The 20,290-nt window shown below is 50.0% G+C and overlaps 1 long non-coding RNA gene across 2 annotated transcripts; it reads left to right on the top strand.

Moving 5' to 3' along the window:
• The first annotated feature begins 3,919 nt into the window (after positions 1-3,919).
• On the top strand, positions 3,920-16,489 carry LOC132342364 (uncharacterized). Of its 2 annotated transcripts, none has more exons than XR_009490714.1 (5): positions 3,920-4,760; positions 4,902-5,405; positions 5,682-5,766; positions 7,643-7,876; positions 11,604-16,489. It is a non-coding gene; the product is annotated as an uncharacterized lncRNA (long non-coding RNA). The 2 variants fall into 2 exon arrangements; XR_009490715.1 differs by lacking the exon at positions 11,604-16,489 and adding an exon at positions 11,039-11,423.
• Positions 16,490-20,290: the final 3,801 nt, after the last annotated feature.

The raw sequence follows: 20,290 nt of genomic DNA, 5'->3' as shown, positions 1-20,290 counted from the left end.
TAGGAGGCAGGTACTATTTACAGATGAAGGAACTGAGGCTCAGGTGCCCCAGGTCCTGCAGCTGCTAGAACTGGGATTTGAACCCAAGCTTTCTTGGCCCAAAGGCTATGAGCTTCCTACTACACTGTGGTGTCTTCCACGAAGGGCACCAGCATCTGAGTCAGGCCACGGGCCCAGAGACGGCCAATCCAAAGGGGCAGCCAACCCTTTGCTCTCAGATGCCTGGAGGACCTTTGGTAACCTATGTTTTTCAAAATGGAAGAGAAAGTTCTGGGGTGCTCAGGCCCTTGAGGAAACTCTTCTTTCCAGTGGAACAATTAAGTCAAATGGAAGAGGGTAAGGATCCAGGCTCAGGGCTCAGACTTGGAGGATTCCATTCACAGCATTGAAGGGACTAATACAAAGGTCGCATTAATGGGGGTGTAGTATCCAGAAGGAGGAGGTGATTATTCTGCTGGCCTTGCAGGGGCCCAGCAACGGTCTGAGCAGGGTCCACTCCTGGGAACTCATGTTGCCTGGTGAGGGGGCTGGGGATTTTTCACCCAGAGAAGATACATCGGGAATTGAGAAATGTCATTAATACCTCAACGGCTCTCCAGTGGATGAGCAATTAGACAGATTCCTTCTGGTCCTAAGAGCTGGAGCGAGGACCAGCTGCTGGAAGGCACAGGAAGCCAGACCTCAGGTGTCTCCTCTAAAAACACAAGGGGCTCCCTTGGTGGGAATTAGATCTCTATGGCAGGAGTCATTCAAGGGAGATGGTAAAAAGTTGAATCGGCATGAAATTTTGAGTTGGACCAGGTGCCTCACCACAGATGAGAATGTCCGGCCTCAGGAGATGCTAAATAAGTCCATCCTCATATATTTTCTATCGCAATACATTAAGTGCTTGCTAAAAAGTCAGAGGCTCTGGTCTTTTGAATCAGGCATTTCCCTTGAGAGCGGGGTTCTGGGAATCTGCATTTTAAGGCGGTCCTGTTATGCATCCAGGTTTGAAGGTCACTGTCTGTGAGGTCATAGGGGCAGCAACATCCCTCAACCCCTTCCCCTAATTCACATCACAGAGATGCTCAGTGTCTCTCATTCAACCTATGAGCCTCTCAGGTCTTCTGCCCCAGACCTGATCTGCTGCAGGCCAAGGGACGCTGACTGCTCAGGCTGAATTTAAGCCTGCTCGTTGGTCCCTTTCCATCATGATCCTCTGGGGAAGCAGGAACCAAGTGTTGCTATTACCTGGTCTGGAATACAGGGTGAGGAGAAGCATCCTTGAGGCCCAGACTATTTCTCCGGTATGTCTGGCAATAACAGGCTGCTGTTGTTATTTATGTTGCTTTGGTCACGTCCGACTCTTTTGCGATCCCATGAACTGTAGCCCGCCAGGCTCCTCTGTCCATGGGATTTCCCAAGCAAGAAGACTGCAGTGGGTTGCCATTTCCTTCTCCAAGGTATCTTTCTGACCCAGGGATGGAACCCACAATTCCTGCTTTGGCAGGCAGATTCTTTACCACTGAACCACCAGGGAAGCCCCATCAATAACAGGGAATGGTGGTTAATTATCTGTGTCAAACTGGCTGGGCTGTGGTGCCCATATATGGGGTCCAACATCATTCTGGATGTTTCTGTGAAGGTATTTTCAGGTGATATTAACATTTAATTTGGTGAACTTTGAGCAGATTTGCCTTCCATAATGTTGGGCCTCATCCAATCAGGTTAAGGCCTGAACACAATATTGACACCCCTTCCCCCACCCCAAGTTCTGCAGCAGAAGCCTTCAAGCTTGAGTCACATCCTTGGCTCTTCTCTGGGTCTCTAGCCTATTGACCCATCCTGCAGATTTTGGACTCGCCAGCCTTCATAATTGTGTGAGCCAACTCGTTGAAATGAATCAAGTGTATGTACACACACATATGTGTATGTTGTTGTTCAGTCGCCCAGTTGTGTCCGACTCTTTGTGATCCCACGGACTGCAGCACGTCAGGCCTCTCTATCTCTCACCCTCTCCCGAAGTTTGGGAACTTGAACTGCCCAAGTTCATGTCCATTGCATCCGTGATGCCGTACAGCCGTCTCATCTTCTGACACCCTCTTTTCCTTCTGCCCTCAATCTTTCCCAGCATCAGGAACTTCTCCAGTGAGTCAGCTGTTCACATCACATGATTGAAATAGTGGAGTTTCAGCTTCAGCATCAGTTCTTCTGTTGCAGGAAGGGGGTTCCCTTCCAGGGCCCAAAACTGGGCTCTCGTCTAACACTCGGAAATGAATTGTCCAAGGAGATGCATGTGCTGACAAAGCAAGAGATTTTATTGGGAAAGGGCACCCAGGTGGAGAGCAGCAGGGTAAGGGAACCCAGGAGAACAGCTCTGCCAAGTGGCTCGCAGTCTCGGGTTTTATGGTGATGGGGTTAGTTTCCGGGTTGTCTTCAGCCAATCTCTCTGACTCAGAGTCCTTTCTGGTGGTACACGCCTTGTTCAGCCAAGATGGATGCCAGAGAGCAGGATTCTGGGAGGTGGTCAGACATGTGGTGTCTCCTTTTGACCTTTCCCGAACTCTTCTGGTTGGTGGAGGCTTATTGGTTCCGTGTTCCTTACCAGGACCTCCTGTCGTAAAACTTATGCAAATGGTTACTATGGCACCTGGCCAGGGTGGATGGTTTCAATCAGTGTGCTTCCCCTAACACTTCCAACAAGTGTTAAGGGTTGCTTTTCCTTAAGATTGACTGGTTTGTGTGTATGTACATAGATATATGTGTATATACACACACTCATACACCCCGATCACTATAGCTGGTGATGTAGTATATATATACACACAATGTCTCACACACACACACACACACGCACACACCCTATTGGCTCTGCTTCCCTGGAGAACTGTTACTGAAACACAAGATGACAGACCAAGGCAGTCCACAGAAGCGTCCGCAGAGTCGAGCTCCCTGGGCCCCGGGAGCTGCCAGGCATAGAGGCGGCACAGACAGTGCGGAAACTCAGTCTGCAAAGCCCTGTGCCTCTGCTCTGAAGTCAGTCTCAGAAACACAGAGCGCTGGAAGGTGCGGCGATTCCATGAAGCTCCTCAGAATCTCCTCGGGAAACACAGAGTGAAGCAAAGCCAGAGGCCCAGTAATTGGGGAGTCAGCAGGTAGGCGGGGAGGGCTGATTGAGAGGCATGCCTTCACTTGTCCAGACACAGGAGGGGATGCTGAGAGCAGGGGATGGAGGAACGGAGCCTCTCGAGAACCTGGAAAAATTAAATAGAGACCCCATAGAGGCCAGCTTTCAAATCACCCCAAGAATCAAGGGAGGAAAGTTCACAGAGAATGTTCCCAAGCCTTTGAGGTCCCAGACTCCCAAATCAAAAAGACCCGGGGCGGGGGGCGGTCATCCAGTCCAGCCCTCTGCCTCCAGACTGGACGGCTGGCAGCCCAGGCCAGAGGGACCCCTATATTGGTAGTATTTGCAAAGGAAAGTGGAGAATCCTGATAACATGATGACCATGACCTTAGCAGATTTTGAGCACCCACTGGGTGCCAGCCAGTGAGCTCAGAACTTTTCAAACATCATCCCACTGAATATGGGCACTAATAATATGCAGTAGGTACTATTGCTGTGCCCATTTGACAGATGAAGAGACGAAGGCCCTGGTGAAGAAGCATCTGTCACGCGAGCGTATGTTCCTCAGCTCTTTGTCTCATCACAACAAAGATTTGGAATGACGGACATTAAAGCCCCCTCGGCGTGTCACAGCTCTCAGGTCTTGGATAGACCGTGTTATAGCTCTCAGGTCACGAAAGAACCATGTTATAGCTCTTAGACAAATCAGTGCTACAGCTCAGTGTCGCAGCTCTATTTTATTTAGAAGATAGCAGGAAAATCCATCTTCGAGGCGTGAGGGCACGGTGATCCAAAGACGTGAAGAGAAGAGCGCCCAGCGCGTGGGAGGGAGAGAGAGAGCGCTAGCTTTGGCTCCTCTTTTTATATGTTTATCTCTCCCTGGGCCTGTCCTATGTAAACTGGGCCAGCCAGGAGTGTTGTTTGTTTTACCTGAGGTCCTCACTCCTGTCCTCGGACCTTCCTTTGTTCTATTTTCATGGGCTTTCCCTTTCCTTGTCTTTTAGCCACCGCTGTTTTGGACTCCTTTTCCCTATTCTATCTACCTGACACATCCAAATAGAAAGCGATGAAACTGAAATTCACACCAGGTCAGCCTAATTCCGAAGCCCTGCTCTTAACCACTAAGGAAGGAGGATCAAAAGCGGATGGAGGGGAAGAAAAAGAGCCTAATCTTGCCGTTTCATGAATAAGGATGAGAGCCCAGGAAGGACAGAGAACTTTGCTGGGGACTTGAAGTTGGTGGTGCGGGCTTAGTGTGAAGGTAGGGGGTCAGTGCGGAGAGCGGGTGCAGGGTACATTCTTGAAGACTGCAGAGCTGGACAAGCAGGCAACCAGGAAAAGATGCCAGAAGGAAGGCTCCAGGCCTGACCGGTCTACCAACGCCAGCGAGTGTGTCCTCAGGCCCCAGAGACACGATGGGGTGACCCCCCCAAATCTCCCTCCTCACAACCCTGAAGTTCCACCTTTTGAGTAACTTGTCTAGATTTCTTTTTTGAAGTGCAAACACCGCAGAGAGGCAGCACACGCTGGGATCCAGTTTGAGCACCTTCGGCAGAGGTGCGTCTCTGCTCGCTTTTTACACGTGTCTGGCACCTGGAGGTGAAAAAGATTAGCCTACCTTCAGGCCACCCCTTGAACACAGGTATAGGCGGTAAGTCTGAGAAAGATCCACAGAGAGGGGTTCTGGGGAGAAAGGGGGAGAGGAGGCAGGGGCTGCCCCAGGCACCCAGGGGTATCTCCCAGGCTCCTCAGATCCGTATTTCCTAAACAAAATGCCATCTTTCCTCCCCAGACCTCACCTCCACCTTGGCCGACGGCACTGAGATTCTCGGAGTCATTCTGACCTGCTCTTTCCCTCACCCGTCCCGCCAACAACTTGTCCTGCAGATCCGCCCTCCCAGATGGTCCTTGAATCTCTCCACTTCTCTTCCCTCCAGCGCTATCACTGAGCCATCACGTCTCACCCAGACAATCGCTACCACCTCCTGCCTGGTCTCTCTGCTTCGCCTGTTGCCTTGCAACCATCCATTTCCACTCAGCAGCCCAAGTGGTCTCTTTAAAACACAGATCCAATCAGGTTCAGGCCTCCTAAAACCCCTTCCGTGGGGGCCCACTGCCTGCAGGACAAAGCCCAGACTGCTAAGCAGTGCTTACTGGGTCTTCTGCGATCTGACAGCTGCCCGCTTGCCTGATCCCACTTCCTGCCAATGCCTAGGACCCCCTGCAATCCAGCCATCAAAGCTCCTTGGGGCTCCTTCCATGAGAACTGCTCTCCTGCACCTCCCTGCCTTTGCAGGTGCTGTTCCACCCCGCCTGAATTTCTCCTTCTTTCCCATCCCCTGTCCTTTTGTGGAGCCCACCCTCTAAGGCATCGTCCCCTCTAGGAAGTCTCCTGGGTCTCCCCCACCCCCACCCCAACCCCAGGCAGATGGCCCAGCCGCTCAGCATTCAAGGCAATCTGCGCATTCCTCCACACTGCGTTTTAATTATGTGTTGACTTGTCTGTCTCTGCTAGACTGTGAGCATGTGCGCTCTTTAAGTAACACAGGAATTGTATCTTTCTCATCACCAGTGACTAGCTCTTGGTCTGCCACGTAATTGGAGCCCGATGAGCATCTCCGAGATGAAGGCAGGTGGAAAAGCCACCATAATGCCAGGTAGAAGGTGGGAAGAGGAGGGGATGATGAGGGGTACAAGAGAGAAAAATGGGATTGACTCTAAGTCTTTCTGGAAGTGGTCGCATTGGAGAGGGGGCCCAAAGCATGGACAGGGTTTCAACAAGCACAGATGGGAAGACAAGAGGCAGCTGGGGGTCTGCTGACCATTTGCACAAACATATCATAGATTCCAGGCTTGCCTGGTGGCTCAGATGGTAAAGAATCTGTGTGTAGTGCAGGAGATCTGGGTTTGACCCCTGGGTTGGGAAGATCCCCTGGAGGAGGGAATGGCAACCCACTCCAATATTCTTGCCTAGGAAATCCCATGGACAGAGGAGCCTGGTGGGCTACAATCCACAGGGTCACAAACAATCAGACACGACTGAGTGACTGACACTTTCCTTTTCGCTGTAGATACTAGCACTGCAGGCTCAGAGGCAGGTCTGAGATCCCACCTTAGCACCCACCAGGGTCTCAGTCCTCCCCCTTTCAACCATGACGTAAGGGATCTGTATCTCCAGGGTGGACTGCTATTCCTTTGGGCCACTGGAGAAAGCAATACATTTGGGCCTTTAAATAGCTTGGCCAGATTCTCCGTTGTCCTGAGTTGCCTTTATTCACCATGCTGCTTGGTACTACTCAGCGCTCTTTTCTATTTCCTTATCTTATCCTCTGTGGGCCCAAGGCCTGCAAGCAGCTGGAAGGGAACCAGAGCCTCAGGGGGAACACTCAGTGACTTGGCCTTTCCTGTTACTTCTTGAGACCCTCTGCTCTTTGGGGCTATGAGCAGAGACTGATGAGAAGACCAGTTTCTGTGCTAAGAAGAGTATTTGGACATCTTGACCAGGTCTCTGTATTAACCAGGAACTTGAGTGTATCCAGAAAGCCACAAACAAGAAAGCATGTTTTCTCCCAAATTGGTTGTTTGTATTCAGGAAGCTGGCCATGGGCTGGGGGTCAGCACGCATGCGTGCAAGTAGAACCCAGGCAATCGTGCCCCTTGGCTGACTGGCACTGGGAGCTTAGCTGAGCACAGAGGCTCACCTGGTGCCCAGGAGCACAGGATCAAGAGATTTGCTTTGCTGGCAATTCGGCTGTGCTTTTGATCAAGGAACAAAAAATGTGAAAAGCCAAACCGACAACAAAACAGAGCAGAAAAGTGGTTTAAGGCGAAATGGTCGAGTTGGGTGGATTTCAGGTGTCTGAGAAACTCCAGCGCACTGTTTCTGGGGCCCGCCCACTCCTGGGAGCATGAAGTGGGTGGGTGAGGAAGGGAGGGACTCGCCAGGGAGGGAGGGAGGGGCCTTTCTGGAGCACCTACACGCTAAGCACTGGGCTTTGCCTAAATTGAGAGGCCAAGGGGCAGAGTGGTTACGGTGGTGGAATTCTCGAGCCAGTCCACCTGGGCTCAAAATCTGGCCCTGTCCTCCCCAACTGAGTGTCCTTGGACTCTGCTTAATCATTCTGAGCCTTTTTCTACAGTAGCGAAATACAAGTTGTTATGAGGATTCTACGTGTTTCCTAAATGTTCGTAGTGTTATTATTATAATATTCACTTGTTTAATCTTAACCATAACCTATGAGGTATGTGCTTTTATTCTCCTTGGTTCTCAGACCAGGAAACAGGCTCAGAGAGAGCGATTCCCTGCCAGGCCACACAGCTGGTAAGAGGCAGAGATGGAGCCATCCCCTTACACCTGCGGGAGGAGTTGACTCCACCCCGGCTCTGGTTGATGACGGGACTGGTCCTGGATCCTGCGACCTCAGTCCCATGACGGGGGCTCCACTGACCCCCCAACACGAGGCCCCACATGATGGGGATCATGGGGCAGAATGGGTCTCCCTTGATGACCCCCTTCCCCTATTCTCCTCACAGATGCAGGAATCATGGACCAGAAGGATCAAGAGAGCATCCTGCAGCCCTCCCTTCCCATCTGGGATGACAGAGCCGTGGGCTAGCAGTCAGCAGCTCTGCCACTAACCAAGGGTGACCTTGGCGAAGTCGTTTCCCCCATCCCTAAATGGAGCTGGACTCAATCCTGGGCCCTTTGAGGCTCTGCGTTTACAGTTTTGAGGATCAGTATCACATCTCACATAGGAAGATGTAAAAGTGAGTGTTTCAGCCAGTCTGCCACAATGAGAAGTGACAACCTGTTCGTTAAGTGCCCCTTGGAAGCATATCCACGTGGCACATACCATCAATTCCACGGGCTTCGAGAAGAGTTAGAGCAGGGAGAGGGTCAGCCGGGTTCGCTGCGTCCCCGCACCAGCACTCACATAATCCCCGTCCCCAGCAGCAGCCCGGTGACGTGGGGACTGTTCATGGTGCCATTTTACCGAGGAGGCAGCTGAGACTCAGAGAAGCCAGGTCAAACGCAGAGATGACCTTTGAGCCCGTGGATTTCTGACTCCAAATCTGTGCTGCTCACAAGATTTCAGACAAACCGAACATTGCAAGCAAACAAACGACTTCACTTTTTGTTCTTTTTTTAAGCATCTTGCTGTTCTTCCACAGTCCCTCCTCCACCGGCAAAGCAGGGCTGAGATCCAGTTCATGTTTTACAGCCCCAAACCTTGGCTGCCCTGAAACAAAACAGCCTGATCAGGGCCTGGAAAGCTTGAATCTGAATGTCTAGCACATGTCCGGCTGGTGTCTTCTGAAGTCCACCGCGCTGGAGCCTGCGTGGGGGCCGAATGGTCGTGTCCCCGGGGGCACAGAACGCACTCCCCATGTGTTTCCTCCTGTCCTATATGGGTCCCTTCTTTGCAGGCAGTTTCCCAGATCTCCAGCATCAAACATGTCCTGTATGTCGGGCCTGGTCCTCCAGGCAGCACGGGGAGCCACAGCCCCCATCTGCCCCTCCTTAGGAAGCAGAGCACCCACTGTCTTCCAGGCAGAGTTGGGGGCTTTGGAGTCAGGCATGCCTAGGTCCACAGCCTGGTTCTCCGTTTTATTCATTATTTTATTAATAATCTTATTTTATTAATCATGGGATCCTGGCAAATCACCTCACCCCTCTGGGCCTTAGCCTTTGTATTTGAAAAACAGGGAGACTATCTAATTCTTTTAAGAGTTGTATGCAGATAAACTGTGCATGATGCTTTAGATCCAGCTTGTGTGGAAGCACCAGGGGGGCTGCTGGGGGGGGGGGAAGGGGGTGGGGCCATGAGGGGCAGGGTCCTCAGTGCCCACCCCCCATCCCACCAGAGCAGCTCCCCTGGTGTGTCTGGTTTAAGTAGCAGGTTGGGCTGGTGATTTTGATTGGCGGAAAGGGTGATGCTGCTGGAAGTATACAACTCATGGCTATAGCTATGTGGAGGTGCTGGGCACCCAGCGGGCACTTCATAAACCTTAGTGTTTTCCACTTCCCTTCTCCTTGCCCCCATCATTCTTTCCCCCTGGGCTTGTTATTCAGCGTGTGCTTGCTAAGTCGCTTCAGTCAAGTTTGACTCAGTGCGATTGATCCTATGGACCGTATCCTGCCAGGTTCCTCTGACCATGGGATTCTCCAGGCAAGAATACTGGAATGGGTTGTTATGCCCTTCTGCAGGGGATCTTCCCGACCAGGGATCAAACCCGCATCTCGTGTGTCTCCTACATTGGCAGTCGGGTTCTTTAGCACTAGCACCACCTGGAAAGCCCCCGTTATTCCGTGGCTCAGCTAAAAGATGAACCCAAATGAATGGAGAGAAGGCAACAGTAGAAAGAGTATGGAGTGCTTTCAAAATGTCATCAGCCCAGGGTGTTGCTGGGGGTCGGAGGTGTGGGTCCAGGAGGCTATGTCAGAGACCCCACGGGGCTCCGCACCAAGGGCCCCCTGCAGGCACTGAACACCAGGGAACACCAGCAAAGACCCCCACTCCACCCACAAGCCATTTGCAACAGGCTTTCTTCTTCCTCTTCTGAAGGGAGGACCAAGAAGGAAACAGACCCCTGAAGATGTGTGAAGGGGGTCCAGCAGGTGCGGAGGCCGAGCGCGCTGGCCCGGGGGCTTCTTGCAAACCAGTAGGGTCTGCTGGACAGCGAGGGCCCCGCGAAAGGAGAGAACCTGCCCTCAGCAGTGCCCAGTCCCCACCGTGCTCTGAAACACGCAGACCCGCTCCGGAGAGCAGCTCGGCAACTGGAGCCACAGCGCCACCTTCAGGCTTGCATCCACCTTGCATTTCCCCTGCAAAACCGTCTCGGCTAAAGCGAACCCTGCGGGGGCACTCAGATCCAGTCCACTAATCCTGCAAGATGTTGTGCTGCTGACGTGCTGAGACAGATGAGCTTAGAGTGGGGAGAAAATGTAACGGAGCTACAAGCGCATGGGAGCCAGAGTGTCAGGGCTATGCTCCAGGCAGACACTGTCAGAGCTGGAAGCCGATCTTCCCTCTCAAAGATGGGGAAACTGACCTTCAGTTACCTAGTGAGTTGCAGGCAAAGCTGGAAACTGAACGCAAGCTCTTAAGCATCCCATGCCTCTCAACTCGGATGGCTGTTTACCTCTTAATTGCAGAATGACTTTGCTGTGCAAGAGACACCTGCCACGAGCCTGCAACACACAACTGCAGAATGGTTTCTTTCCTCTCTGAAGGACCAGAAGATGAGGCTGAGGAAGCAGCCAGAGATGAACATTGGAACATGGACCCCAGGAAGCCCAAGGAGAGGCCTCCGCTCTCGTAGAGGATGTGAAGAGGTTTCATTCACGGGAGTCAGCTACCTTCCTACATACCCTCGCGCGTGGTCTCCCCATCTGGCAAACTCCTACTCCCCTTCACGATCTACTCACAGATTTCTGTCCGCGAGGCCTTCCCTTTCCTCATTCCCGTGGAATGCATCATTTCTGCCTTGTACCACCACCGTACCCCCTTGAGACTTTGCATGTTGGAAGGATCCCCCTCCATTAGGATGATTTCTGTGTCTATTTATGTAGATGGGGGATTCTGGCCAGGAACCAGATCTTGTTATTCCCTGTGTCTCCAAAGCCCAGCCAGGCACAGAACAGGCGAGGACTAAATGATGGATAATGGATGGATGGATAGGTGGGTGGGTGGTGAATGGGTGGATGCATTGGAAATGGAGTAAGTCTAGAAGACGGGGTATCACTCTAAATTTTGTATCCTAAAAACAGTGATGGCATCTGTCCTAAGGAGACATACATCCAAGAGCATCTGTTTCTAAGTCAACATGAAAAAAGCATAACTGAGGATATATGTGTGAAGAGGAGTGGTGTGCTGACATCACCTATTAGCTCCTCCTTCTGCCTAACTCTTTCTCCTGGTTTCCCAGGGACTCTGTTGGAATTCGGTGATAGTGGAGGTGCGGTTCCTGAGATGCCTGTACCAGAATCACCTGGAGAGTTCATTAAAAGGCAGGTTCCTGGGCCCTGCCCTCAGGAATTCTGAGTATCTGAATGTTTAATTGGCCCCACCCAGGTGACTCTGATGCATAGGTAAATTGGGCCACCACTTACTAAAGAGGAACAGCAGGCAGGGACATGCCTTTGTTGCCTAGTCCATCCAGAGAGGTTGACAAATTGACCTAAAGTCCCACAGATATGACGTGGCAGAACTGCCTGGAGAGTCCTCCAACACCTAGAGGCCAAGGGGAAAGGAAGGGTCTCTGACTCATTCCCGCACCCCAATGCTGACCTAGCCTGAGGAGGCTGGCACACTCCCTGAAGAGCTGGCCTTCCCCTACACCCCGCAGGCCATGGTGAGCAGGGCCTGCCTGGCGCTCCTGTCCCCTTGCAAAGCCCAGAGTGGCCAGGTTTACTCCATGTTTACCGCGGCAGAGAAGCCAGCAGCTGTTTTCAGTGTCTCTACCTAAACAGAGCTGTCTCTCCCAAATACAGGCTCTGCCAGCAAACATGTCCAGACCTGGAACACCAGCCCCGGCTGTGTTCAGGCTGGAAAGAACTCAAGGATGACAACAGAACCAGAAGACCATTCTGGACCCGGGGATGACCAAACATCCTAGCAACTCTGAGTGGGCAAGCAGCCCTCCCAGGCCAGCTGGTGAGTTCCTGGAAGGAAAGGGGAAAGGCCCGTTGGAAGGCAAAGGAAAATGCACAGCATCACCCAACCCCCTGCCTGCCGTGTGTTCCAGAAGGACCTACCCTCCTGCCATGGCGGGCCTTTTGTCGAGCACCTACTATGTGCAGGCCCTACATTTGGTGCCTCATTGTTTTGATTCATCCTCGTAATAACCCTCGGGAGACATAAGGCTGTTATGCTTGTTTCACGTATGGGGCTTCCCTGGTGGCTCTGTGGGGGGTGCCTGCCTCCAATGCAGGAGACTGTCTACACTGCAGGAGAGGCACATCTGAGCCCTGGGTCGGGAAGATCCCCTGGAGAAGGAAGCGGCAACCCACTCCAGTATTCCTGCCTGGAAAATAACATGGACAGAGGAGCCTGGTGGGTTACGGTCCATGGGGTCACAAAGAATCGGACTGAGCAACTAAACCACCACCAGCAATATCCAGAAAGGTAAAGTGACTGGCCTAGATCCTGAGCAGGTCAGACTAGGAGCAGGGTCAGAACTCGAATTCAGGCTTCTCTGCCTTTTTCCAGGCTCCCTTGCAGCCAGCTGTGCTGTTCCCCACATCAGCCCAGGCTGTCTGACCCCCCTGCCTCTGTCCAGCTGCTCCCTCAATCCAGAAGGCCTTGTCCCTAATTTCACTGGGAGTCATCCTTCGGCTTCTTCAGACCCACGTCACAGGCCGCTTCTTCCCTAAAGCCCTCCTGGATTCCATCTCCCATCAGAGTAGAGAAATTAATTGCTATGTTCCCAAAGCACATTGGGAAATTCCCTGGTGGCTCAGACGGTAAAAGGTTTGCCTGCAACGCTGGAGATCCAGATTCGATCCCTGGGTCAGGAAGATCCCCTGGAGAAGGAAATGGCAACCCACTCTAGTACTCTTGCCTGGAAAATCCCATGGACGGGGGAGCCTGGTGGGCTACAGTCCATGGGGTTGCAAAGAGTTGGAACACGACTGAGCGATTTCACTTTCTTTCTTTCAAAGCACATTGCTCAGACTAGTATTCACCTGCATTTTCATCTGCCTTCTAGTCTCTGATTTCCATGACCATCTGCCTAAATCTTAGTCTCCACCTCCCACCCCCAGTTCCTGCCCACCACACCCCTGCCCCAGGGTCTAACTCAGTCATTTTTTTTTTTCCCTCAGCAGGCAGGCTTTCAGGCTGTCCCTGTGGTTGAATCACACATGGGGCCCATGTGTAGACTGAGTAATGTGTCCCCATCTCCCACCTCCCTGGCCACCAATGAGGGGGATATGTCTATTGGTCTAATGGAGGAGCCCTGAATTCTAAGTTAGAAGACCTAGGTTTGAAACTTGACTCTGAAGCTGAGTGACTTTGCCTAGGTCACTGAGCTTTCCTGGGCCTCAAGTTCTGTTGGTGGGATGTGTGGGTGGATGGAATAGATGATCTCTGTGCTCCGTGGCTGTCCTACACTGACCACGCATTGAGTGTGGCTTCCTACATGGGGCATTTGCATCTTTGATGTTGTTCTGTTGCTCAGTCTTGTCCAACTCTTTGCGACCCCATGGACTGCAGCACACCAGGCTTCCCTGTCCTTCACTATCGCTCTGAGTTTGCTCAAACTCATGTCCATTGAGTTGATGCTGGCATCCGACCATCTCATCCTCTGTTGCCCGCTTTTCCTCTTGCCTTCAATCTTTCCCAGCATCAGGGTCTTTTCCAATGAATCAGCTCTTTACATCAGGTGGCCAAAGTATTGGAGCATCAGTCAGCATTAGTTCAGCATCAGCCCTTCCAATGAATATTCAGGGTTGATTTCCTTTAGGATTGACGGGTTTGATCTTCTTGCGGTCCAAGGGACTCTCAAGAGTCTTCTGCATCTTTATCAAGAATCTAATCCCCTGAGCCCTCAGAGAGGCTGTGGGGTGCCTGCCTAATGGAGACTAAATCAGGCTCAGCCGGACAGGGGGGTTCAAGTGTGAAGAGATGACTTTGGGTGGGTCAGCTGAAGGGCCTTGAATGCCAAGGAAGAAGAGTGGGCTTGATGCAGTGGCTGCTGACCCCTAGCAGGGAAGGACAGGGCAGCGGGGCTGGGCGCCACTCACAGGGTGCCAGCATTGGGGGTGATGGGAAAGAGAGCTCCGCCCTCCCTTGGACACCACTCAGGAGCCTGAGAGACCAGGCTCTGGGCCAGCATGAGTGGCAGCAGGACTGAGAAAGGAGAGGTTCTGGAAACATCTCAAGAGAAGAATCTATAGGGCTCAGTGATGCCAGCATGGGGCAGAGAGGAGGAGGGGAAGCAAAGATGGCCCAGGGGTTTGATCCTGGAAGATCAAACCATTGATGAAGCCCGGAAGTGACAGGCAGATGAACCCGTGGAGGAACAGCTGAGGGGCTGGGAGCCTGGTGTGGAGGGGAGAGGGGGCAGGGGGCGGGCCCAGCACAGAAGACTCAGCTTCCAGGCTTCTCTGTGAGCAGGTCAGTGTTTTGAACCTCTCTGTCATCCATGAAATGGGAGGAAGAATCCTACCTGACAGGGATGATGGGAGGCTTTTAGCCACTGAGGCATATACGGTGCCTTCCATGATAAGCCTCGTAAACAGTGACGAGTTCACCATCCATTTGTATTCCACGAAGTGATCATAATAATAGCTAGCATTAATTGACGACCTGCCAGGTGCCAGGCAGCGTCATAAGTGATTTGCTTATACACGTGATCTAAACTCTTCCTCCCCCAAATTCTACAAGACCCCCTGCATTTTCGTGGATGGTAATACTACAGACCAGAGAAGTGAGACGACTTTCCCCAAATCTCACAGCTCGAAAGGGGCAGTCACCTCCACCGAGCTTCAGTAAGCAGCTGGAACACGGAGGGTGAAAACCCAGCTGAGGTCTTCTAGGTACCTCGTGGCAGCTCCCAACCTACAGCAGAACAGGTCTCTGGGAGCTATTTGCTCTGGAATTCTATTCTCTCTGCCATGAACGCTGCTAGACAAGGAACAAATATCTCCTGGCTTGACTCTCTGCGAGCTGGGCACTGGGAAAGGATGTCAGGCCCGAGACCATTGTTCACGATCCGCGGCTGCACCAGCCCGCCCGCCCGCCTTTCATGCAACTTCGCTGGGTGCTATTATTCAGCTCTGAGCCATCACCAGGAGCTGCAAAGCAGTTAATTACAGAAGTATAATCCCCTTCTTCACAAGAAGCTGATCTTCGAGGGTTGCAAGAAGATAAGATTTATGCCTCTTTCAGTTCCTTTATTCTCTCATCAACATAGATTCATATTTCAGTTTCCCGCATCGGAAACAAAAGAGGAAACTGCTCAGCGCACTGCTGCCGGAGAGAGATAAATTAGGTTACACAAAGAGCCAGTCCTATAAACTCCATCTCTTTCCCTTCCTTTCATGTTGGTGATTATAAACAGAGTCAAGGGCAGTTGAAATAGATCCCTCTGCCTGCCTGCCTGCCTTGTCTACTCAGACAGGAGACAAATGGGATGATAGCGATCCGCATGGTACCAGGGAAAGAGGCCTGCCACGATCCAGTGCCGGCTTGCTGAACAGATCAAATAGAAAGACCTTTGTCTCCTGCCCTTCCCTGGTCACAAAATTGTTTCCAAAGGCCACAGAGAGAAGCTGGACGCTGTGCCACTGTGAATGCTTTCATTTTCTCGATGGCAGCATGTGCGATGCTATTTGCTCAAAAGAAAGGGCTTGCGATTTGGCGGCCCACGTGGCCTGACGGTGCCAGGGCCCCCGGCCAGTTTCAGTAAAGTGGACACAGGTCGCCAGCAGATCAGACCGCAGAACAAGGCCCGATTTAGCAGCCCTGGGGAACAGGTTCCAGCCTCTTCAGAGAAAAAAAAAAAAGACCCACTTACTGAGAGCAGTCGCCAGTGACATATTATCCTTCTACAAAGGAATCGGGGTGGGTTATTTTGATCATTGGCCTTTATGCCTCTTGTGGTGCTTTTCTGGGCTTCGCCGGAGCTATTATCTGTCAAGAACTCCGTTGGTAGGAGGAACAAGGGGACCCCAGGATTGACCTGATTTGCCCTAGGAAACAGAGCAAGTTGGTGGCAGGGCTGGGGATGGCAGAGGTTCTGAGGGTAACAATTGACTGGGCATCAGTGCAGGGTGCCAGGCACAGTGCCAATGCCCAGAGTCCCTGTGCCAACCTGCCACGTGATGCCACCTCCCCAGGGTGCTCTTTTCAGACATCCTGGCTCTCCTTGGAGGTTTTCTTTATTTTATTTATTTTTTTAATTTCTGGTTGGGAGAAGGGAAAATCTAATATTTGAAAGATACAAAAGGGAAGAAAAGAAACTGAAAGCAAGAGCCAAGTTGGCCTCTGTAATAAAATGTCAACCCATAAGACACAAGACAAGAGTCTTTAATAGACTTGGAGATTCAATTATGCCTTTATATTTCCAGCTGAGTCGTCATCATCTAAATCATTCTTTCACTGTAAACACACCCTAATTCACAAATAGAATATAAAACAAATCATGTTTGAAAGTCATGTCGCTTCTGAGCCATCCCTCTTCAAAGACACACACCTCGGCACTGGCTCCAGGGAAGAAGGTTAATGAAAGCCTTGGGCACTGTCTCCAGTTCAAAGCCTGTGGTCCGTCTCGCAGATGACTAGAGGTGTGCTCAGAGGCTGAGGCTGGATCCATCTTTCCCATTCTGGAACTTTTAAAGGCTGTTCTCCTCTCAGCTGCTCGTCACCCTTCCTCAAGCCCTCAGAGTGCGTGCGTGCGTGCTAAGTCGCTTCAGTTGTGTCCAATTCTGTGCAACCCCATGGACTATAGCCCACCAGGCTCCTCTGTCCATGAGATTCTCCAGGCCATGCCCTCCTCCAGGTTCCTTCCCCACCTGGGGATCCAACCCCGCATCTCTTACGTCTCCTGCACTGGCAGGCAGGGTCTTCACCGCTAGAACCACCTGAGATAACAGCTCCTGCCTCTGCCTGGATCGTTCCAATTATTTTTTCCAGAAGCCGTTTCAAATGTGATAGTGCAGGTGAATGCCAGCACAGTTGATTCTCTACCAGCTGCCAGGGGAAGGACACAGCCAACCCAGCCCCACTTGTCTGGGAAGAGGGGCCTTCCTCTATGGGATGAACCCATTTCGCCAAGAGGGGATACCCAACCCTGCAGGGCACCTGTCAACCAGCTCCCGAACCAAGTTCCCTTCTCAGGCCATTCCTCTCCACTATTTTTTTTTTTCCCTTTCTTGGGGCTTTCTTTTATTATTTTTTTTATAACTTACAAAAGTAATGGCTGCTCTTTGTAACACATTATTCAATTGAGTCGTGTAAAGCCGAGGTCTCCTCAGTCTTCTCTGACCCAAATTCCACATTCCTAAGGAGCCAGTTACCAACAGTCTCATGTATGTTTCTTCATGTATTTCTTTCAGTTCACGTAGATAGTAAAGAGTCCCCTGAACTCAGTTTTTGCCTTTTTTAATGTTTTTACAAATATGGCATCAAACCATACATACTTTTCTACAACTTACTATTTAGAATAACAAAAGAACCTGGATATCTTTTCAAGTCAGTACAGAGATGCTGGGCTGATTCTGTTTAATAAGGTTGTTTGCATGGGATTGGACGAGTATGGTATGAGTATGGCTGTACTACAACTTTCCAAACCAGCCTGGAACCCTTGACTCTTCTGGATGTTTCCTGGATATTTTGATATTGTATCATGTCTGACCCATCCTATCTAAAAAAGCCATGGTTTCCCTCCATTGATAAACTGTCTTTGGCAAGGCCTTTTCCAGGCTGACCCAGCCTTAGGAAGAAAATTCCTTACTCATATGGTGTTCCCCAAAGCAGTTCCTGCCAAGGGAGTCCTGGCTTTTTGAGGCTGGACTCAGATAGACTTGTAAAAGCAGGTTTCATTGCCATGAAATCTGAACTTCCTTTTGGCAATGAAACACACACACACACACACACACACACAACCATAAGGCATAACTAAACCCTAAAGACATCATGAGCAGGCATGCGAAAATTCTCCATGCAATTCTAGACATAAACCCAATCCCCACCAGAAAGACTACTTCAGAAAACAATCCTTGAGAACACAAAAAGAGACTGTTTACCAAAGAACACTTTTTATAATGCTGTTGCCGCATTTTATTAGAGCAGGAAGAAGTCTGAAGTGGAGACAGGCTACAGAAGATTTCTGCGCTCATTTAAACTGAATGCTAAAACAGTCGGGGCCTGAAATGTTTCAAAACTGGAAGTAAATTCTTGGAGGCAATCTGCTTTCCTGGAGCTCTTTTATGGAAGTCACATTCAAACAGTTTTAGAAATCAAAATGAAATCTCACAAAATGTCTTAAGAGTTTGTATCCCCTAGAACTAGTGATTCCTTTTCTGGGGCTCTATCCTAAAAAATAATCAGCAGTGCCAGCAAAGATTCACATCAAAGGATGCTTATCCCAGAATTATTTATAATTTTGAAAAAAATAAAATAAGCAAAATGGTTTACAACGGGGAAATGTAATACTGCACAGCCATTGAAAAAGATGTGCGCAAAGGGTTGAACACTAAGAATAAATGTTTATGTTACAATGTTAAGTAAAAAAGAAAGATAAATTGCATATTTAAACTGTGCACGAATATACATAGAAACACTGGAAGGACATACAGCCACATACTAACAGTGGTTATCCCTGGGTGGTGGAGCGATGTGTTATTTTTAATTTTTCTGTCTTATTTTTCTGTAATTTATAAATTTTTCTAAAATGAGCCTGTGCTATTTTTATAATGGAGTAAATTAGATAGTCTTAAACCACACACAAAAGATAGAGCTGACTTTACCATTTTGGGGAACATAGGGTGGTATGTGTGAGAGGAGATGGGTGTGGTTAGTTAAGGGTTTTCTGGCTTTGGGGGGGCTGCAATGAAGCAAGTCCCCCCACTTTCTGGCATCTTTAAGAATGTGGGCCATAAAATGAAATATCTTCTGCAGAACAAGCAGCAGAAAGGCCAAAGTGATGATACTGTCCACTCACTCAGCATGTGGCGTGCACCAACTGCCTGCGAGGCACTTGGGGAGATAGCTAACTTTGCATTCTAGTTTATTAAAAAACAAGACTACATTTCATCTCCATCACCAAACAGGTAGGTAGCATTAATGATCTTGATTTTCCCTCTACTGTTCTCAGAGAGGCAAGCAGAAAGATAAATGAACAAGTTGTGATTTGTAATGTATTCCCTAAAGAACATATTGGAAGTAGCCCGTAGCCCTGGGACCTTCATGACTCTGCTAAGACTGTGTATTTTTCATTAGAGCCAGCTTGGGGGAAAGATGCAGGGAGGCAGTTATCATGCTAAGGTCTGCAATTTCTCCTGTCTGTTCTGAAAATTCTTGACTGATGGGTGATCTCAGTAGGACCAGTAAAGAGTTATTAACCCATTCATTTAGCAAATATTTATTGAATACCTATGATGAATTGATGCTATTCCAGGGGCTGGGCTAGTGCAGCAAACAGAATCCTCCACCTGACAGCATTTATATTCTAGTTCAGAAGTGGGCGATAAATAAGACCGTAAACTAAAATCAGCCAGGGCATGATCACTGTTATGAAAAAAATAAATAAATAAAGCCAGGTTAAGAGCAAAGACTGTGACAAAGGGTTATTTTCTAGATAGAGTATTTTAAAAAGTGCTCCCTACAGAGGGGACATCTGAGCCACTACCTGAATAAACTGATCGAGTGACACGACCATCTAGAGGAGAGTTTTATGTGGACAGAACAAATGCAAAGGCCCTGAGGCAGGAATGCAGCTGGAAAATCAGTCTGGCCGGAGCGCTGTGAGTGAGGAGGAGAGTGGATGGAAACTCAAGTCAAGGAGGCAGCCAGGAGCCAGATCATGTGGAGCTTGGTAAGGACTTCAGGTTTCATTCTAAAAGTCAAAAGGGGATGGTTTTGAGATGGGGAGTAAAGTGATCTACGTTTTAAAAGATCACTCTGGTTACCATGTGGGGGATGAGCATATAAACAAGAGTTCAGGCTAGGAAGCTATTGCAGAAATCTAGTGAAATGTGGTGATGGAGACGGCGAGAAGTAGTAAGATTCAAGATATATTTTGAAGATAGAATTTGTAGGATTTGGGGTTAGACTGAATGTGTGGCAAGAACAAACAGACACAAAACAAAACAAAAATCCAAACCAAAAAATATATCGAGGAACATTATAAAGTCTTCGGCATCAGAAGCTGGGTATATGGAGGTGCGTTTAATGATAGGGGGAGCCCTGGGGGAAGTTTGGATGCTTTGCTTGTTTTAAGGGAACACAGAGGATGTTATTCGTGCCCATCTCACAGCCTTTCCACTTCAGTGAACACTGGTTGGCTTCTGACTGCCAGCATTTGCATCTTTGCCTGAGAGCTCTCTCCCAAGCTGTGGAAAACACTTTGGGGCCCAGCACACCTCATGGGAACATGTCAATCCCTGACACTTTGCAGCTGATGGATAAATATCCCAGCTTCCTCCCCTGGCTGGGATGAGGGGCACTGGATGAT

Source organism: Bos taurus, chromosome 15, assembly GCF_002263795.3.
Source record: "Bos taurus isolate L1 Dominette 01449 registration number 42190680 breed Hereford chromosome 15, ARS-UCD2.0, whole genome shotgun sequence".
Taxonomy (NCBI): Eukaryota; Metazoa; Chordata; class Mammalia; order Artiodactyla; family Bovidae; genus Bos; species Bos taurus.
Note: the sequence above shows the minus strand (reverse complement) of the source record. Positions and strands in the feature narration are given on the sequence as shown.